This window comes from Manis javanica, chromosome 11 (assembly GCF_040802235.1).
Source record: "Manis javanica isolate MJ-LG chromosome 11, MJ_LKY, whole genome shotgun sequence".
NCBI lineage: Eukaryota > Metazoa > Chordata > Mammalia > Pholidota > Manidae > Manis > Manis javanica.
Window position 1 is genome coordinate 62,547,276 of NC_133166.1, and position 23,143 is coordinate 62,570,418.

Below are 23,143 nucleotides of genomic sequence, written 5' to 3' on the forward strand. Positions count from 1 at the left end.
AAAGGGGTTCATGCTCTTTCTCATCAAGTTCTCCACACCACACTTCCATGTGATTATCTTCTTGATAACCAAGGTTTCTGACTCCACTTGCAGGGTGCTGAGGGGTTGAAGGTGGCAGGTGGAAGCCGGGAAGAAGCTAAGAGATGGCAGAGGTCAGGAGTGTGCCTCAGGTGGCTCCATGCTCTCTGAGCGTGGCACACACTGAGAGCTGACTTTCTCTTACCAATGCTTTTTGGTCATTCTTCAGAGACCCCCAACATCACCTTGACCTAAGCCAGCGTTCTCAACCTTAGCACTTTTGACATCTATTGACAGTTATTGCCAAATAATTCTTTGATGAAGAGAACTTTCCTATGCACTGGAAAATGTTAAAGCTTTGTCCTCATATCCTCTACCCACTAGATGCCAGTAGCATGTCCCCCACTTAACCAAAATGTAACCAAAAATGTCTCCAGATGTTGCTAAATGGCTCCTGGAGGGCAAAATTGCCCTGATTGAGAACTACTGACCTAGACAAATATAATCTATTTTAGTCACTTACCCCTATGCTATCCCATGAATCCAGCGTCTCCTTCCAGCTCCCTTTCTATTGAGGTACCATTGTCCTCTAGGGGGACCTTTTAGACTAGACCTAAGGTGACCCTTATGCTGGCTCTCCTGCATGCAAACTCCACATCCAGACCATTGGGAAAATACACTCCTTTTAAGACTTTGAATTTATATACCAGTCACCAAATACAGCAAGTTTCCAGACTACATTATCAAAGCTCTCACCACTTACCTCTCACACTCTATTTCCTGGATAAATCCAAGGCAGACTCCAATCCGCTGAGCCCTCCAACTGTGGAGAACATGCATCAAGTTCTCCAAAATATCCAGTTGATGTCTCTTGCGCTAGACCTGAGGGAATAAGCAGGTAAGCCTCTATAAACTCTCCTTTGGAGAACATGCTTTAAGAAAATAAATCTTGAAAATTACTTCCCCACCTCTATTCGATAGCCTCTTATACCTTCAATCTGGTGATACCTAAATACTACCTGTGACCTCTACTCTGAACTTTTTACTGGTTGGCTTATACCACAACCTGCTTTGGTAAGTGAGGAGTTTCTTATCTCTTTACTTCACCAAAATTCTCATTTTAACATGAACTTACATTGTTATCATGTTCTTTATCTTTCCTTTCTAACCAATCCCAGAGGCCATGTAAAGATAGTAGAAAAATAGCAAAAGCTGTATCATTATATATTGCTGAGGTAACAAACCACTGGAAATCCAATGGCTTAAAGCAGTAAGTATTTATTATTGCTCGTGGGTGTGGGGGTCAGCTGAGTAGCAATTTTGGTCTCAAGTGGACACACTGATGTATCCCATGGTCAGCTAGGAGCTGTGGATCTTGACTTGACTTTCTTGCATACTTGGGAGTTAACCAGCTATCAGGACTAGTCTAGGATGGCTCTGGCGGTGCACACAGGAGTCCAGAAGAGCATACAGACTCTCCTGCACCCCCAGTCTGGACTAGCACACTGCCACTTCTACCACATTCTGTTGACTAAAGGACAGCACAAGCCCAGCCCAGATTCCAGGGCTGGGAAAACAGACACCACCTCTTGATGAGAGGAGCTTCAACATCCCATCACAGAGAGCACAGATGCAGGGGGATATGAAGAGTTGGGGCCATTCTGCAATCAATCTAGCACATGGGGTGTGGAGGAGAGTCTTAGTCACCCATCAGCTCCACCCTCACTTCTTCGGCAGCCGCACATCTGCCACCAGCCATGTAAGCTGCGTTGCACAGCTGCCTTTGCAGCTAGATGCAGCTATCCATGACTCAGTTATCACCAGGGACTAAGTTTCTAACCAGTGGACTGTGAGCAGTAGTGATATGTGTCACTTAAAATATCTAGGAATACCTGCTGGGAGGCTCTCTTCCACCTCCTCACTGGCTGGAATCTCAGTGTAGCATCAACGTGGCATCACTTATGCAGCTAATGGCAGCATTTCAGGAGATAGAGGAGCAATAACCTGTGAGGAACTTGGGATCTCAGTGACCAAGATGCAGAGCTTTCTCCTTGACCTGAATTTTTCACATTGGGAATGTTATATGAAATATAAAAAGACTTTTTCATTGTTCTTTAAACTGCTCTGTTTTGGGGTCTGTGTTACGGCAGCCGACCCTCTTCTAACCAACACACTGAGGCAACTCAGGGTAGTCTTCACTTATTCAGAAAACGGGGTCAACAGATACTCACTCTGGTATTTTGTAGAAAGAACCCAAAGTCAGTCCTAAGACCCTCCATGACCCAGGGCTTCAGAGGAGAAAATAAAGCTGATCTGAGAACTTTTTAGGTGGATTTGGATTAGGAAGGGAGCAAGGGAAAAAAAACCTCTCTGCCAACTCTGAAAATGTATTCATTCCTATAGAAGCTGGTATTTGTCTCATCCGATGAATTCACACCATGAAACTTTAACCTGTGCCTAAAGTACTTTTGACTGTGATTGCTAGGGCTTCATAGCACTGGAACATTGAAAGTTGGATATATCATGGGTCACTAATGAACAATCTGCCATCACTATATTTCCCTTCCAGCTGGAATCTCTGAAAATGTTGAGAGTTGTTGGAAACTGACTTAAAAGGTGATCATATAGAGCTTCCAACTAAGAGGCACATCATTATCGACCTTTAGGGGAACTTGATGACTGAAGAGTAAGATCATACTGCTCCTCAATGTTTAAAACCTTCAAATACCTCCTAACCTAGAATCTTGAACAAGGGCTACCAGGCCGTGAATGATCTGGTATTTGCTGCTGGACAACCTCATCTCACCCACCTGCCCCCTAGCTTGCTTCTTTCCTTTGCTCCTGCCTCACTGGCATTTTCCCTCTCTCTTTATTAGACAACTTTTTTTTTTTTACTTCTCTGCTTGGTTTTCTCTAAATTCTCTGCCTAAGTCCTCCTCATATTTCAGATCAAAGCTGCAATGTCAGTTCCTCAGGGAAATCCTCCTGGAACCCTGATACTGGGAAAGAGACCTCATTTTACCTTCTCATAGGACCCTTCTTAGCACACAGCAGTTAGAACTGAACGAGTTCTCTTTAATGTTGTACACTAGACTAACTGTCCCTTGAGGACAAACTCTGCCTACTTTCTTTACTGCTATATTCCAGTACCTAGCACAGTATAGTAGACCCTCAATAAATACTGAATGAATGTACACATAAATAAATGACTAAAGGGGCAGTATCAGGAAGAGAAAGAAATGAGACAGATGTGGAGAAAGGATAGTCAGAGAGGATCAGCCTGACCCCTGATAGTGATTCACATGCCAATGAGATTCTGGGGGCACACCCTCCATTCCCAGTCCCCGGGAGAGAAGCACAGTGCTTCCTCTCCATGTCTGACTAGTCATTTCAGATGTTAGCCAACTCAATTCATTCTCCATGGAAAGACACAGCCCTGAGGAACTGGGATACACTCCACTACACATTCCCCTGTAATAGCAAACACAGTGAATTGAATCAGCAGCCTGAGCTTAAGGACAAATTACATTTGGAAATTGTATTTATATATCAAAAAACTAATTACTGCCAAGTTCCACCTCAACAGTACTTGATGATTTCATTATTAGATCTAATTGCACTTCTATTCAGGATAAGAGTTTACTGTCTTTTAATTGATAATGGAAATTGAGAATACAAAATGTGAATAGCCACAAGACGTATTCCTTTAGCTGATTTCTGGCCCATGGAAAACAAAAATAGTCTTCACCACTTTCAGGCCAAAAATATAAATATATTTATTTTCTGTTTATCTAATACAATCATGTATTAGACATAAGTTTAATAGCTTATGTGTAATACAACTAAATGATATAAGCTTTCAGATTTGAGGTATCAGTTCCACAAAACCACAAATGGCTTATTCCTACAAATATTCACCATTCTTTCTCCGATATAAGAAGTGGGACAATGGAAAATACATTTCTTTATAACCTTTTGGAGAGCAGGTTGGTGTCATTACCCTAGACTCTGTCTCCAGCTGGGACAGAAGCTGCTGGCTAATCTCCTGAAGTCACCAGCAGGAGAGTTGAGGCAGGATATTTTACCCACTTCCCAAAACTGGGAGTAGCAGGGTCTCCCGTCCATTGAGTCCTGCCATGTTTTATCACATAAAGTACTGAATTTCCCTGTTTGTGTTGTTTCTGATTTGTCATCTTATTAAGTTGCAAAGAAGGCAGTCAATTGGTAACTGAAGCAGAAGAAAGAAACTGAACTACCAAAATCTAACAGGAATATCCCCATCCCGACCTACATCGAGGAAGAAGGGCCCTCTCTGTCTGCCTTAATAATGGGTCTGATTTTAATAAATAAATAGAGACCCAAAGCAACATCACACAGGGCTCTGGGGACACTTTCAAAGTGGTGGCCTTCCTGCCACCTCCCTCAAAGGGACAAAGGTTTGCTAGCTCACGTGCTTCCCTCTCATGGCCAAGACCCTAGTGCTCACACCTTTACCTCTCCCAAGAGCCTCTGTTTGGCCTGTGTCTCTTTCGCCTGTGGTGTATGCAGTCAGTCAGGTAGAGAATGAGAGTACGCACAGACCTGAGGGCCCCCAGGAGGCTAGAGGACCAGGACACGCTTCTCTTTAGGATGTGTTCGGCTGGGCTCCTGCTCTTTTATCAAGTTCTTAATAGGGTTCACCTCACCTCCTGGTTCTATTTTGCCCTCTCATCAGAGCAAATGAAGTATTCGCCGACCCTCTCTTCGTATCTGTCTCAGTCACTGTTGTTCTGTGCTCCTCGAGCACCTTCCGCCTATTCCCATTATCCAGCGTCCCCCCTCACTCCCTTTCCCAGCTCCCTCCATCTCTAGCTCTCTTTTTTGTCTCTCTTGGTCTATTTATCTCCCATCCCTCTTTCTCTCTCCATCCTTCTATGTCTCTCTATACTCTCTCTTTGCTTCTCCTTCTCATTGGGGAGGCAAAGCCCAGACCTTGCCTCCTGTTCAGGCTGAGCAGCCCTTTCACAGGCCCCCAGCATCTCCACAAGTTAGTGTTTCCTGCCCTCCCCTCTTGTCCTAGAAGTCGCCCAGGATCAGTTCCTATCTTCGTGGCCCACACTAGCTCCTCTGCTCATGCTCCACAGCCTTCAGTTTTCATGATGGCTGCACCCAGCAGCTTGAGCAGCATTTCCAGAGAGCCATTCTCCAGCATCCCTGCTTCCTCCACTCCTCTGGTTCCACAATCATGCCAGAATTTCCTTCTTTCCCCTGCCTCATGGAGTAACTGGTCTGAGCACCCAGTACTTATCCTTTCCCAAGAATTCTGAGCAAACTTTAAGAGCAACCTTAAGTTACTCCAGAGTAAAGCAAGCAGGTGTATTCCTAACCTCCATTTTTAGTGAGATTTTTCCATTTTCAATTCAAATAAGGGAATGCCAAAAGCCGAACCCACTTTGAAAATAAGAGATTTTGCAGCAGAATCCCTGCATGTCTTTGATATACCTCCCCTGCAGTTTTGTAAAAAGGATTTATTTACCCATTCTACAAACTTTTACTGAAGATCTGCTACATGCTTAGATATAGTGCTATTGATACAAAAATGAAAAGCCATGGTCCTGGACCTCAATAGACTGTGATCCAGAACTCCTATGCCTTGTGTAATGACTCAAATATATTTCTGAAAATCCTGCCATTACATGAAAGTCTTTAAATAAAACAATATTTTGATTCATTTTAATGGAAAAAATTAGAATGCACTTCATTTTGACCAATGATACCCAAATAATTTACACAGGATAATATACCAGCTGAACAGGGAGGTCAAGTTTCTATAAATCATGAACAATAATTTAAAAGTAAATACAGTCAGTACATGAAATATGGTTCATTTGAGGTTTATCACAAGCCATCACAGGATGAAGAACAGGTGGTGATGAATGGAGAGGAGTGAATGGGAACCAATCTGGGAAAGGTGCATCCTCCTTTCTGCACCATTTGCTTCATCAGGATACTCCCAAAATCAAATTGTAGCACAGAATATATTTAGGGTAAAATGAAGTCCAAACACAAGAAAATGTCTAATCATGGGAATTAACGTTCTTACCTAACATACTGGAGTCCTAGTTAATGTGACCTCTTCTTCCTTCTCACTGGGTCTCACTGTGCAAAGCAAACCATTTTGGGGTCATCCAAACAGGGTGCACAAGCCAAATAGTCCCATATATTCCCTGACGAGAAACTGTCAGGTCCAGTAAATTGGTATATCTTTGCATGCAAATGTAATGCTAGAATGTCACCCCTTATGGCTCTTGTTAGTGTGTTTTTGAGGTTTAAAAAAAGTCATTACACCAAAACAAGAATCAATGTCCCAAAAAGTAGAATAACTTTTCAAGAGCTGTTGTGGTGAAATCTTTAGCTGATCGCACTTTTCACGTGAATGATCCTGAAAAACTAGTAGCTCAAAGCAGAGAGGGAAATATGAGAAGAAACAGGGATGAGGATTGTGCAGCAACCAGCTACAACTTGCCTGAAAGTAGGTTCACCCCAACAAAGACATGCTGCTTCACAAGGCAAGAACACCATTAGCCCCAGAAAGCTGAGTATTAGACCACAAAGAAATAAAAAATACCTTCTGCCTATGAGAGACCTCTCTGTCAGCCACACTTGACTATTAAATGTGTTAAATTACCCAGGACCATATGCTGTAGTCCTAAACCCCATATAGTTGTCTATCAGATGCAAAGTGTCAGTCATAGGAAGACTGGATGAGAAAGTGATGAACACTGGAAATCTCTTTCTACTAAAATGGGTGGTATTGCATCATTGCATAAGATGCAGTATTGTTCTACAACCAAATATATTTATCCAGAAATGAGGAGCTCTGGTAGCCTGTACAATGTCTTTGGGCAATTTTGAGAAAGGTATCTGTTTTGGGAAAATTGCTTAAATGCAGTGCCAAGGCCCAGCTCAGAGCTTAGCAAGTAGAGTGCACTCTGGATTTCAGCCCTCACTTACCTCTTAGGCTGGGTGATTTTGTGCAGTGCACAACATACCCATCTATGTGCAGCAGCCCCAACAGAAAACTGTACAGTGGAAGAATGGCACCGCTGGCCTACAGAGTATTTACTTTCAGAAATATTCAATAGTCACTTATATTCAAGTTCCAGAACACAAAAGATTCTGGAGTCAAGAGATCAGGATTATATACATGGCTAAGTCATAATACAATGTACAATGAGAAAGTGACTGAGGAGTCACTTCTTTTCTTTGATCTCAATTTTCTCACCTGCAAATAAAGGAACTTGAACTTGCTGACCTCTAAAGATAGTTTCAGCTCTGGTCTTCAGGTTTCTAAAATGGACTGGTACAAAAAGCATGCAGGCTAGCACTGTTTGCAATGACAACAATTTTTTTAATGATAAAGAAAAAAGTAACCAGCTATCCATCAAATGGTATGCATCAAATGGTATCCATCAAAATGGTATGCAAGTTAACAATGGTACATCCCTGCACAGCAATAATTTGTAATAATTTTTTAATGAACAAGGTAAGTATACAATCAACAATAGAGGACAATGCCCAAGATAGTGTTAAGTGAAAAAAAACAAACTGTGGAAATATATGACAAGTATGATTTATAGACACATAAATATGTGCTTGGTGTGTTTTTACAATGATCTTAGATGGATAAGACAAGAAGCTATTTACAGTTGTTAGTCCTAAATGCTGTGATGGAGGGTCAAGGTATAGGGAGGGAGTCTTCCATTTTTATTTTACATTTCCTGACACTGCTTGAATTTTATCATAAATACTGATTACTTTTAGGATAAAGAGGAAATAAAAATGTTTTGAACTAAGATCAGAATACAGAGAAAATTTTGTTAACTCTGAAAATTTCACAACACTGTCTGGTTATTCCTGATCCCACAGTAGTGCCCGTAGAGTTCCCACTGGGGTTGTTTTTAGGCTTCGGATTTCCCTGAGGTGCTCTTTCCTCCAGGTTTCAGCTCAGCCCTTTCCACCTCGGCTCCTCCTTATGGAAGACTAGACACCTGCAAGCATCCTGACTGATCCTCTCTGAAATCGCTTGAGGGTTTTTCCAAAGTAATAGCTCTCTATTCTAGATGTTAATTAAGAAGCCTGGTTGCAGTTTCTCTTGCTCTCAGAAGGTCCAAACAGAAAATTCCAACTTGTCTGACCCCACAGAGACCAAGAAAATTCTCTCTGAGGAAACTTACCATAAGCAAAGGGAATTCTCTCGTGAAGGTAAAGTCCATCCGTCAGCAGGAAGCTCCAAAGCCCTCAGCTGGGACATGTTAGTTGCTGATCTCCACTGCAAGAGTGTGTGCTTCTGCTGAGGGGGAACCGTAACTCCATCAGCCTGGGCTCTCAGGGCCTCAGTCCCCAGGGCCATGAACTGCGCTGATGCCTCCGCAGGTGAATATGCTTTTTAATCATCTCGTTCATTCCAGTTTCCCCATCTCTTAAACAGGGGTGCCTATTTGGTAAGAAATCGGGCACTACTGTGGGATGTGGGATTCGGTAAGAATAGGCACCCCTATTTAAGAGATGGGGAAACTGGAATGAACGAGAAAAAATCAAGCAGGGATGACCAAAACACTAGTGTCTATAAAATACAACAAAATAGGCGGAGCCAAGATGGTGGCGTGAGCAGAGCAGTGGAAATCTCCTCCCAAAAACACATAGAGCTATGAAAACATAACAAAGAAAAATCTTCCTAAAATAGAGCCCACAGGACACAGGACAACATCCAGACCACATCCACACCTGCAAGAACCCAGCGCCTTGCGAAGGGGGTAAGATACAAGCCCCAGCCCGGCGGGACCGGAGCGCCCCTCCCCCCGGCACCCGGCGGGTGGAAAGAAACCAGAGCGGTTTTTTTTTTTTTTTTTTGGCGAGTGCTTTTTGGAAGCCTTAAAGGGACAGGGACCCCGGTGCTAGGGAGGCAGGGCGGCGGGACTGGTGAGCGGGTGCCTGGGACCGGCGCCTGAGGACAAAGAATATCCCGCGTTTTTCCCTGCGGGACAAGTGGGTGGGTGCTTTTTGGAAGCCTTGAAGGGACAGGGACCCTGGTGCTAGGGAGGCAGGGCAGCAGGACCAGTGAGCGGGTGCCTGGGACCGGCGCCTGAGGACAAAAAAAAAAAATCAAGTGTTTTTTCTTTTTTTTTTTTTTTTTTCTGTTCCCTCTCTAATTGTTGCTGTTGTTGTTTTGGTTTGGAGAGTGCTTTTTGAAAGTCTTAAAGGGGCAGGACAGGTCACTTAGACCAGAGGCAGGGAATCTGGGGATCTCTGGGAACTCTAACCCCCTGGGCAGCAGGGAGCACAGAGGCCCCTTACGGAGATAAATAGCCTCCCAGCCACTCCCCCTCCAACGGGGCTACACCATTTTGGAGGAGCAGCCCCAGCCAGACCACGCCCAGAGCAACAGCAGAGATAAACCCCATAGAAACTGGGCAGGAAGCAGAAGCCCTGTCTGCACACAGCTGCCCAGCACAAGCCACTAGAGGTCGCTATTCTCCCAGCTGAGGAAGGCCACAAACCAACAAGAAGGGAAGCTCTTCCAGCAGTAACTTGTACCAGCTCTACACACTATCTCTATCACCATGAAAAGACAAAACTACAGGCAGACAAAGATCACAGAGACAACACCTGAGAAGGAGACAGACCTAACCAGTCCTCCTGAAAAAGAATTCAAAATAAAAATCATGAACATGATGACAGAAATGCAGAGAAAAATGCAAGAGCAATGGGATGAGATGCAGAGAAAAATGCAAGAGCAGTGGGATGAAGTCCAGAGGGAGATCACAGATGTCAGGAAGGAGATCACAGAAGTGAAACAACCCCTGGAAGGATTTATAAGCAGAATGGATAAGATGCAAGAGGCCATTGAAGGAATAGAAGCCAGAGAACAGGAACGTATAGAAGCTGACATAGAAAGAGATAAAAGGATCTCCAGGAATGAAACAACACTAAGAGAACTATGTGACCAAGCCAAAATGAATAATATTCGTATTATAGGGATACCAGAAGAAGAAGAAAGAGGAAAAGGGATAGAAAGTCTCTTTGAAGAAATAATTGCTGAAAATTTCCCCAAACTGGGGGAGGAAATAATCGAACAGACCATGGAATTACACAGAACCCCCAACAGAAAGGATCCAAGGAGAACAACACCAAGACACATAGTAATTAAAATGGCAAGGAACAAGGACAAGGAAAGAGTTTTAAAGGCAGCTAGAGAGAAAAAGGTCACCTATAAAGGAAAACCCATCAGGCTAACATCAGACTTCTCGACAGAAACCCTACAGGCCAGAAGAGAATGGCATGATATACTTAATGCAATGAAACAGAAGGGCCTTGAACCAAGGATACTGTATCCAGCACGACTATCATTTAAATATGATGGCGGGATTAAACAATTCCCAGACAAGCAAAAGATGAGGGAATTTGCTTCCCACAAACCACCTCTACAGGGCATCCTACAGGGACTGCTCTAGATGGGAGCACCACTAAAAAGAGCACAGAACAAAACAGACAACATATGAAGAATGGAGGAGGAGGAATAAGAAGGGAGAGAAGAAAAGAATCTCCGGACAGTGTATATAACAGCTCAATAAGCGAGATAACTTAGGCAGTAAGATACTAAAGAAGCTAACCTTGAACCTTTGGTAACCACGAATCTAAAGCCTGCAATGGCAATAAGTACATATCTCTCAATAGTCACCCTAAATGTAAATGGACTTAATGCACCAAACAAAAGACACAGAGTAATAGAATGGATAAAAAAGCAAGACCCATCTATATGCTGCTTACAAGAAACTCACCTTAAACCCAAAGATAAGCATAGAGTAAAAGTCAAGGGATGGAAAAACATATTTCAGGCAAACAACAGTGAGAAGAAAGCAGGGGTTGCAGTACTAATATCAGACAAAATAGACTTCAAAACAAAGAAAGTAACAAGAGATAAAGAAGGACACTACATAATGATAAAGGGCTCAGTCCAACAAGAGGATATAACCATTCTAAATATATATGCACCCAATACAGGAGCACCAGCATATGTGAAGCAAATACTAACAGAACTAAAGAGGGAAATAGACTGCAATGCATTCATTTTAGGAGACTTCACACACCACTCACCCCGAAGGATAGATCCACCGGGCAGAAAATAAGTAAGGACACAGAGGCACTGAACAACACCCTAGAACAGATGGACTTAATAGACATCTATAGAACTCTACATCCAAAAGCAACAGGATATACATTCTTCTCAAGTGCACATGGAACATTCTCCAGAATAGACCACATACTAGCTCACAAAAAGAGCCTCACTAAACTCCAAAATATTGAAATTCTATGAACCAATTTTTCAGACCCCAAAGGTATAAAAGTAGAAATAAATTCTACAATGAAAACAAAAAGGCTCACAAACACATGGAGGCCTAATGATATGCTACTAAATAATCAATGGATCAATGAACAAATCAAAATAGAGATCAAGGAATATATAGAAACAAATGACAACAGCAACACTAAGCCCCAACTTCTGTGGGACGCAGCGAAAGCAGTCTTAAGAGGAAAGTATATAGCAATCCAGGCACACTTGAAGAAGGAAGAACAATCCCAAATGAATAGTCTAACATCACAATTATCAAAACTGGAAAAAGAAGAACAAATGAGGCCTAAAGTCAGCAGAAGGAGGGACATAATAAAGATCAGAGAAGAAATAAACAAAATTGAGAAGAATAAAACAATAGCAAAAATCAATGAAACCAAGAGCTGGTTCTTCGAGAAAATAAACAAAATAGATAAGCCTCTAGCCAAACTTATTAAGAAAAAAAGAGAATCAACACAAATCAACATAATCAGAAATGAGAATGGAAAAATCACGACAGACTCCACAGAAATACAAAGAATTATTAAAGACTACTATGAAAACCTATATGCCAACAACCTGGAAAACCTAGAAGAAATGGACAACTTCCTAGAAAAATACAACCTCCCAAGACTGACCAAGGAAGAAACACAAAAGTTAAACAAACCAATTACGAGCAAAGAAATTGAAACGGTAATCAAAAAACTACCCAAGAACAAAACCCCGGGGCCAGACGGATTTACCTCAGAATTTCATCAGACACACAGAGAAGACATAATACCCATTCTCCTTAAAGTGTTCCACAAAATAGAAGAAGAGGGAATACTCCCAAACTCATTCTATGAAGCCAACATCACCCTAATACCAAAACCAGGCAAAGACCCCACCAAAAAAGAAAATTACAAACAATAGCCCTGATGAGTGTAGATGCAAAAATACTCAATAAAATATTAGCAAACAGAATTCAACAGTATATCAAAAGGATCATACACCATGACCAAGTGGGATTCATCCCAGGGATGCAAGGATGGTACAACATTCGAAAATCCATCAACATCATCCACCACATCAACAAAAAGAAAGACAAAAACCACATGATCATCTCCATAGATGCTGAAAAAGCATTTGACAAAATTCAACATCCATTCATGATAAAAACTCTCAGCAAAATGGGAATAGAGGGCAAGTACCTCAACATAATAAAGGCCATATATGATAAACCCACAGCCAGCATTATACTGAACAGCGAGAAGCAGAAAGCATTTCCTCTGAGATGGCGAACAAGACAGGGATGCCCACTCTCCCCACTGTTATTTAACATAGTACTGAAGGTCCTAGCCACGGCAATCAGACAAAACAAAGAAATACAAGGAATCCAGATTGGTAAAAAAGAAGTTAAACTGTCACTATTTGCAGATGATATGATACTGTACATAAAAAACCTTAAAGACTCCACTCCAAAACTACTAGAACTGATATCGGAATACAGCAAAGTTGCAGGATACAAAATTAACACACAGAAATCTGTAGCTTTCCTATACACTAACAATGAATCTATAGAAAGAGAAATCAGGAAAACAATTCCATTCACCATTGCATCAAAAAGAATAAAATACCTAGAAATAAACCTAACCAAAGAAGTGAAAGACTTATACTCTGAAAACTACAAGTCACTCTTAAGAGAAATTAAAGGGGACACTAATAAATGGAAACTCATCCCATGCTCATGGCTAGGAAGAATTAATATCATCAAAATGGCCATCCTGCCCAAAGCACTATACAGATTTGATGCAATCCCTCTCAAATTACCAGCAACATTCTTCAATGAATTGGAACAAATAATTCAAAAATTCATATGGAAACACCAAAGACCCCGAATAGCCAAAGCAATCCTGAAAAAGAAGAATAAAGTAGGGGGGATCTCACTCCCCAACTTCAAGCTCTAGTACAAAGCCATAGTAATCAAGACAATTTGGTACTGGCACAAGAACAGAGCCACAGACCAGTGGAACAGATTAGAGACTCCAGACGTTAACCCAAACATATATGGTCAATTAATATTTGATAAAGGAGCCATGGACATACAATGGCAAAATGACAGTCTCTTCAACAGATGGTGCTGGCAAAACTGGACAGCTAGGTGTAGGAGAATGAAACTGGACCATTGTCTAACGCCATATACAAAGGTAAACTCAAAATGGATCAAAGACCTAAATGTAATTCATGAAACCATTAAACTCTTGGAAAAAAACATAGGCAAAAACCTCTTAGACATAAACATGAGTGACCTCTTCTTGAACATATCTCCCCGGGCAAAGAAAACAACAGCAAAAATGAGCAAGTGGGACTACATTAAGCTGAAAAGCTTCTGTACAGCGAAAGACACCATCAATAGAACAAAAAGGAACCCTACAGTATGGGAGAATATATTTGAAAATGACACATCCAATAAAGGCTTGACGTCCAGAATATATAAAGAGCTCACACACCTCAACAAAGAAAAAACAAATAACCCAATTAAAAAATGGGCAGAGGAACTGAACAGACAGTTCTCTAAAAAAGAAATACAGATGGCCAAGAGACACATGAAAAGATGCTCCACATCGCTAATTATTAGAGAAATGCAAATTAAAACTACAATGAGGTATCACCTCACACCAGTAAGGATAGCTGCCATCCAAAAGACAAACAACAACAAATGTTGGCGAGGCTGTGGAGAAAGGGGAACACTCCTACACTGCTGGTGGGAATGTAAATTAGTTCAACCATTGTGGAAAGCAGTTTGGAGGTTCATCAAAATGCTCAAAACAGACCTACCATTTGACCCAGGAATTCCACTCCTAGGAATTTACCCTAAGAACGCAGCAATCAAGTTTGAGAAAGACAGATGCACCCCTATGTTTATCGCAGCACTATTTACAATAGCCGAGAATTGGAAGCAACCTAAATGTCCATCGGTAGATGAATGGATAAAGAAAATATGGTACATATACACAATGGAATACTACTCAGCCATAAGAAGTGGAAAAATCCAACCATTTGCAGCAACATGGATGGAGCTGGAGAGTATTATGCTCAGTGAAATAAGCCAAGCGGAGAAAGAGAAATACCAAATGATTTTACTCATCTGTGGAGTATAGGAACAAAGGAAAAACTGAAGGAACAAAACAGCAGCAGAATTACAGAACCCAAAAATGGACTAACAGGTACCAAAGGGAAAGGAACTGGGGAGGATGGGTGGGCAGGGAGGGATAAGGGGGGGAGAAGAAGAAGGGGGGTATTAAGATTAGCATGCATGGGGGGGAGGGAGAAAGGGGAGGGTGGGCTGCACAACACAGAGAGGACAAGTAGTGACTCTACAACATTTTGCTAAGCTGATGGACAGTAATCGTAATGTGGTTGTTAGGGGGGACCTGATATAGGGGAAAGCATAGTAAATATAGTATTCTTCATGTAGGTATAGATTAAAAATGAAAGAAGAAAGAAAGAAAGAAAGAAAGAAAGAAAGAAAGAAAGAAAGAAAGAAAGAAAGAAAGGAAGGAAGGAAGGAAGGAAGGAAGGAAGGAAGGAAGGAAGGAAGGAAGGAAGGAAGGAAGGAAGGAAGGAAGGAAGGAAGAAAGAAAGAGAAAGAAAGAAAGAAAGAAAGAGAAAGAAAGAAAGAAAGAAAGAAAGAAAGAAAGAAAGAAAGAAAGAAAGAAAGAAAGAAAGAAAGAAAGAAAGAAAGAAAGAAAGAAAGAAAGAAAAAGAAAGAAAGAAAGAAAGAAAGAAAAGGGGGATTACTCCTTGATAGGATAAAACTATTGGTAAATCAAAGATCAACGCATGCTTTAAATATCCTTAATGTTGATCACTTAAAGGGTGTCAGATGATCAGCTATGGAGGTACTCTTTTCTGATAATATTCCTTTCTCTTAATAAAAAAAAAAAAAAAAAAGCAGTTACTCTGTGCTGACCTCCAATGAGTTCTGCACAGTGGTATAGAGGGCATGTCAAAGTGTGGGCAAAGGGTCTGTTTGTTTCTATGCAGAAGATCAAGGCCTAGCTTGGATACCCAGAAAATGAACTAAGATACGATATGAGGAGGAGCTTCCGGCATCAGCACTCTCTGGAGGACTCGTGCCGGGGGATGATCATCAAAAAGCCTCCACAGAGATCCGGGCTATGCTGTGGTCGTGGCTGCGTCCACCCCACCGTTTCCTGGACTTGCCACTGGAATGAGGAGGGAGATGTCTAGGCTGGCATGTGCATACAGTGAGACAACGAATTTGACCGGATCTGTACTGTTGGAACTCAACCAGGAGTTGGGAGGGGTGCAAGGTGTAGCACTCCAAAATCTTATGACTATAGACTATCTACGGTTAAAAGAACATATGGGATGTGAACAGATCCCAGAAATGGGCTGCTTTAATTTGTCTGATTTCTCTCAGACGGTTCAAGTACAGTTGGACAATATCCATCATATCATAGACAAATTTTCACAAATGCCTAGGGTGCCTAAATGGTTTTCTTGGCTTCACTGGAGATGGATGGTAATTATAGATTTGCTTTGTTTATGTCACCATATTCCTATTATGTTAATATGTGTGTACAAATTAGTTAGTAGTTTAAAACCTATACATACTTAAGGTACTCTACAAGAAGATATGTCAAAGAAATAATCAATCCTCCCATGTTTTCTTCCATATGCTACCTCTATAACTTTTCTTCTTCCTTCCTAATTACAACCCTTAAATAGAATTCGTGCCTCATATCGAAGTTACCGAGTATCATAATTCCTCCAGGTGGTAAAGATACCTCGAGACAAGTGCTGGGCATAGAAGCCACAGGGCATAAATCTGCAAAGAAGTAAAAAGCTAACCTTTTCAAACAATATGGCTTCTCTCTCACTTACCAACTTTACATTTCCCTGTATGGCCCCAGAAGAGGACTGGTTAGCCAGAGACGGGTAAGATTCCTCAAGGGAGGAACAACCTAAGACAGGCACAGTCGCAGAGGGGCCATCAGGTGAGAATTTGGGGATCAACAGAGGTGAGGCTCAGAACCTCACCCCCCCCCTGCTTTGAGAGAAATCTTCTGCATCCGTGGATGTTTTGCTGCCCTTGTCTAGCCTGGATTAATACTTAGTCCATAGGCACACACCTGATCATCTGATCATCTACATTTGCCCTCTTACAGCACTAAACTATGTTTTCTACCTTTATCTTTCATCTACCTACCACTTCAGCATTTTATTAAAAATAATAATAATAATTAAAAAAAAGGGAGAAATGTGGGATCAACATATAAATCAAGTACAAAAATCAAACGAATATTCATATTTGACCTGATTGTTTATAGGTCATAATGCATGATCAAAATGAAAGTTTCTGTGATGAATGCCCTTGTACTGTTCACCATGTAAGAATTTATTCACTATGTAAGAATTCATTCACCATGTAGGAACTTGTTCGTTATGCTTCAGAAGATTGGAGACTGACGAGAATTAGACTTGAGATGGATTAATGATTGTACATTGAGCATTGACCCCCCCTATACTGAATTCTATTGTTGTTAACAACCATTTGATCAATAAATATGAGAGATGCCCTCTCAAAAAAAAAAAATACAACAAAATATCATCACAGCTATTATGACTTAAAACCCAGCAGGGCCTCCACATCACTTGGGAAAAGCATTTTATATGTGAATACAAATCACACCACCTGTTGTGCTCCTCTAATTTTTAAATCAGATCACTGCCAAATCTAAACAACAAAGAAAGAAAAAAAATGAGACCATTATTTAAATCATACCTTTGGGCTCCAACTCACAGCAGTTCAGTTTTTCCTTCAAAGACCTGGGTCTTCCCCAAAGATATTCATTCAAATCAACATCCTAATTGATTGACTTTTTTCTAAATTTGTACATCTCACATACACCGATGCACACAGCACGTGCAATACACACCAACCAATCACTGGAAGTCACCCTCCAAACACAAAAAAAAAAAGAAAAGGATTTGGATTGTCACATAGGAAGGAAAGGAGAGTTTTTAGAAATTAACCAAACCAGCGATAATTCTGAGGAAGTAGATGAAATAGACCAGAAAGTAAAGGACCATCCTGACATGCAAATATGTGTAGCCTCCTCCATTTTCTATCAGTAAGTATTTATTAGTCACCTGCTGGGAAGGAGTGGGAAGAGCACAGGCTTTGGAAGAAGAATTAATCTGGCCCCCCTGCTTGTTAGTTCTGTGGCTTTGGGCGAGTTGTCTCATTTCTCTGATCCTCAGTTTTCTCATCTATTCAATGGGGATTTTATACCTGCTTTATAAAGCTGTTTGAGAATTATTAATAAAACATATGTAAAGTACCTAGCACAGTCCCTGGCGCATGGGAGACACTCATAATATATTAGCTCTTCTTATAGTCTGTCCATGCAATGGTGAGAGAAGAGAGAGCAGGGACAGCTCTAGCCCTCAAAGGGCTCACCACCTATAAGAGAACCTTTCCTTCCAAATCCTTTCTTGTTTAGGAAAATACTAAGTCACATATAAATGGGGAATGATAATAGCTCATCTACTTCCAGATCACAAACACAGCTGAATTATACACACACACAAGGGAGAATCAGAATGCAAGTTTTCTTGAGGAAAACTGGGGCCAGCCCTGAAACGCAAAACTGCATTACACCAATTATGCCTGATCCAGGCAGAGGTGTCTGAGTACAGTGGATAATTAGAGCCTGCCCCAGTCTTTGCACTAACATAACTGGTGCTATTTAATGTAATTACATTACAGTAAAATGATGAGTTTTCCCATAATTGGTAGTTACACCATAATTGTGACTACACAGAATATTAACACCCAAATTTCCAGAGCTTTCCAAGAACATTAACTAAGTAAATGTTTCCCTTCTCTCTTGGGCAGCAAAATGAGAAAACTGGAACTTTCTAGGATAGCCTCTCACATCTGCCCTTCTTTTTCTTCACTCACCAATCCCCTCAGACCCTTCAAGAGATTCCACTTTTTCCCCAGTGAGGCTACAATGTCATGTACTTACCACCTTCCTTCTCTATTAAAATCTGCTCTGCCAAAGCAGATCCATTGAATTTACAGGTATGATAGCAAGCACAAGGCGCATAGTGAGGCAGGGCTGCCCACTTCATTTCCACATGATGTTGGCAAAAATGTAACCTAGCTAACTCCTAGTTTTCTTACCTGCTATATGGAGATTATACCCCCCACCTTGTGGTATAATGTAGTGAGTAAATGAGAACACACAGAAGGCACTTCATTAAGAAATGTTCATTGAGGGTAACTTACTAATCAAAATTAATAGGATGTTGTTCCCAGGATTATGTCCATTTTTAAAGGTAAAGTGGATATTTTGAATTAAATCAATCGAAGTCATTATTCAACAGGTAGATGAAGTATTTGAGAAAGTAGAACAGATTTTCCCAAAACTCCCTAAATCCCACAGTAGTTTCTGATCACTTAAGAGGTAGAATAGCATGATGGTTTAATGCACATACCACAGACCCAGATGGCCCAGGTTCAGATACAGACTCAGCCACTTTCTAGCTGTGACCTTTGGTAGGTAATTAAACCTATCGGTATTACTATTTCCATTTACAAAATAATAATATGAATTGTATGAAACTCCTGGGGTTGTTACAGAGATCAAATAAGTTAAAAATTATAAAGCTAAGAGTAACTGGCACATTGTAAGCACTCAATGTGTTGATGTTATTATGGTTATTATTCTATTGATGGCTGATCTAACTGTGCCTTCACCATGAAAGGAATAAAATAATCACTAGAACTAGAAAAATATCCCCTTGCATCAGGAAAGCTACAAATGAAACTTGGAGAAGGAATGGAAGGTTTATAGTTTCACAGCAATGACAGCTCATACTCACTCTATGATAAACGTTATACTCTAGAAGTCATCATGGCAAGGGGAAAAAATAAGCTTCCCAGAAATCCCACCTGTGACATAAAGGCGCTGATACCACTTTGAGACCTTAGACTTCTCTACGGTAGATTCATGGAGGGCCTCCTAACCATAACTGGGGGAATATGGCCACGAATGATGAACAAATGCAATAGTAAAGAATATATTGTTCTTTTGAAGACAGCCTCTTCAACAACTGGTGTTGGCAAAACTAGATAGCTACATGTAAGAGAATGAAGCTGGATTATTGTCTAATTCCATATACAAAAGTAAACCTGAAATGGATCAAAGACCTGAATGTAAGTCATGAAACCATGAAACGCTTAGATGAAAACATATGCAAAAATCTCTTGAATATAAACATGAGTGAATTTTCCCAGAACACATCTCCTCAGGCAAGGGAAACAAAATAAAAAATGAACAAGTGGAACTACATCAAACTAAAAAGCTTCTGTACAGCAAAGGACACCATCAGCAGAACAAAAAGGCACCCTACAGTATGGGAGAATATATTCGTAAACAATTCACCCAATAAGGGCTTAACATCCAAAATATATAAAGAACTCACATGATCCAACACCCAAAAAAACAAATAACCTGATCAAAAAATGGGTTGAGAACCTGAAGAGACACTTTTCCAAAGAAGAAATTCAGATGGCCAGTAGGCACATGAAAAGATGCTCCATATCACTTATCATCAGGGAAATACAAATTAAAACCAAATGAGATAGCACCTCACACCAGTCAGAATGGCCACTAACCAAAAGACAAGAAACAAAAAATGCTGGCAAGGGTGTGGAGAAATAGGAACCCTCCTACACTGTTGGTGGGACTGCAAATTGGTGCAACCGCTGTGGAAAGCAGTGTGGAGGTTCTTCCAAAATCTGAAAATAGAAATTCCATTTGACCCAGGAGTTCCACTCCTAGGAATTTACCTGAAGAAAACAAAATCCCTAATTTAAAAAGATATTTGCACCCATGTGTTTATTGCTGCACTGTTTTGCAATAGCCGAGATATGGAAGCAACCTAAGTGTCCATCAGTACATGAATGGATAAAGAAGATGTGGTACAAATACACAATGGAATATTATTCAGCCATAAAAAGAAAAGAAATCCTGCCATTTGCAACAACATGGATGGATCTAGAGGGTGTTATGCTCAGTGAAATAAGCCAGGTGGAGAAAGACAAATACAGTATAATTTCACTTATTTGCAAAATATAAAAACAAAGCAAAGCAGAGGTAACAGAATAGCAATAGACTCATAGACACCAAGAAGTTATTAATGGTTACCAAGGGGGAGGGGAGGGGCAGGGGGAGGGGAAGGGGAACTATTGAACCACTGTGATGTACATTTGATTTTAAAAAATAGAACATATTGTTCTTTTTCAATTCAAGGATTGGTTTAATTAAGCTGTAGCATAGATAATAAGTCCATGCTGCTCCTTTTCAAATTTGACCAGTCCAACGAGATGCTTTCAAATGACTTTTTTTTTCCTTATATTTTTGCTAACTTCTATTGCCCTATATTTGGAAAGGTGGCTGAAAATACTGAAAAACCAGAAATTTGCCTCTTAAATTAAGTGACATCTCAGAATCTTCTTAGAAAGGCATCAAGGTGACAGAGAATTGATCAAATGAGAGGAAACAGGGTTATCCCTTATAATGGGATGGCCATCATTTTATCTATCTAACACCTGCTTTCTGGTGAAAATGTCATTCCCTGCCCACCCACCCCATAAACAAACCATGACCATGAGGTTTATGTAGCAGTAGCCACATTCTTACAGGGCCCAACCCCATACTTGGCCTGGATTGGGCTCCAGACTCAAACAGAGCCAACGATAATATCCCATGTGCCTGGCTTCAATTTATTTTTTTCAGAGGAGGCCACCTGACTCCCCCCATTCCTCCTCCTGATCAGTTAGACACTTTCCAAGGACTGAGGCCATAGATCGACTGATTAAGTCCTCTCCTATAGTAGGAGCTGTAAGACATACAACTTGGAGCTCCTGATAAGGATGGTTCCCCTCCACATGAAGAAAAGAAAAAAAGAAAGAAGAGAAGAAGCAGCAGTCTTCCATGAGAGAATGAAGGAGACACAGTAAAAAACAACCAAAACCTAGTGATGTCCTGGTCCTCCATTTAGTCTCTCCGGTATCCCAGGTTTCTGGGATTTGGTTAGCCAACCACCCTTACATTCCACGGGCTAATAAATTCTCCTATCTGAGAAGCTGTACTTCTATCTCTTGCAACCAAGACTGACTTCCATGCCCCCTAAATCCTTAGAAGAAGCATACTGGCATCTTTAAAAACCTTAAGCACGTGAGCTTTGACACCTTCACCTTCAGCCCAGTTGTTTTCATAAAGGGAAAGAAGAGACAGGCTGTGAGTGGTGTCAGGAATAGTGTCATGTCAGGCTTTGGGCTGGAGACCTTTCTGGATAGTTCCTGGGACAGGCCCTTTGGCCTTTTTAAGTCAGCGTTTCCCCATTTATAAAATAGAAGGATTGGCTATCCCACACCTGAAAAGACTCCTCCAAACCTGAAAATCATAGATTTCAGTTTCACTTCTCTAACTCAATTGCATCTCAGCTCTCAGGATTCACTGATTCTTGTGTAATAGAAGTTGTTTTTCAAAGCATCTTCCCATCCTCCTTTTCTTAGCCTGGAAGCTTGTGTTCTAATTTGAGCCATTAATTGTCTCACTCTCATCCTTTCTACAATTAAAGCCAACACTTCTTGGAAACTGGCTAGAAGGGTACATACAGTTGGATGTCAGAGAAAGAGAATTAACAAGAGTGGCTCTTCCAGCAGCTGCGGCCATGAAGGCCGAGCTATGCAGCTTCATGGGTACACGGCCTACCCTGACAAAGCAGGCACTATGCCAGGATCAACAGGAAGGTTTTCGAATTTCTTAATGCAAAATGTGAATCAGCATTCCTTTCCAAGAGGAATTCCTGGCAGATAAACTGGACTGTCCTTTACAGAAAAAAAGCACAAAAAGGGACAGTGGGAAGAAATTCAAAAAAAATCCACCTTGTCATCAAATTCCAGAGGCCCATCACTGGTGCATCTCTTGCTGATATAATGGCCAGGCAGAATTAGAAACCAGAAGTAGGAAGGCTCAGCAAGACCAAGCTAGCAGGGCTGCCTACAAAGCAAAAGAGGCTAAGCAAGCACCTGAGAAGACAGCAATGGCAGCTGCCAAGGCTCCCACAAAAGCAGCACATAAGCAAAAGATCATGAAGCCTGTGAAAAGTTCCACATTTTCTGAATTGGTGGAAAACGCTAAGTTGGCATATCAGATTTTTAAACCAAGATCTGACTATAGAGGGGGGAAAAAAAAACAAGAGTGGCTCATTGGTGCAATAAGACCAATGAGAAACAGTATGTGATGATCACTTCTCTGGAGAGGAGTTGAACCTTGGGAAGGATTTCACCAATGGTGGCTGAAGAGACTGGTTCCTTTGAGAAAGGGTTGCAGAAATTAGCCTAGGGTTGCACTCACTGAGAGAGCCTGAAGTAAAGGCACTTGGAATTTGTTCAGACCAATCTGTGGAATGCAGATGTCACCAGAATCTTGGGGCCGCAATGTGAGCCAAGGTCAAGGAAGAAGTCAGGAAAACTGTAGTGACAGATCTGCAGAGCCAGAGGCCATGTCTGTTATAAAAATGAAACACTTGCTTCCAACATTCACTGCCAGCTTTGCTGTATCTGAGAAGAGTTGGAAGGAAGATGAAAAGATGAAAAGCTCCTGCCAAGCAGAGAGCAGCCTTGCCCACAATGTCTCAAACGGCCTGTTTAATCACTGCCGCACA

The 23,143-nt window shown here is 41.2% G+C and overlaps 1 pseudogene; it reads left to right on the forward strand.

Moving 5' to 3' along the window:
* Positions 1 to 22,147: 22,147 nt before the first annotated feature.
* Positions 22,148 to 22,720, forward strand: LOC140844691 (large ribosomal subunit protein eL24-like; annotated as a pseudogene).
* Positions 22,721 to 23,143: the final 423 nt, after the last annotated feature.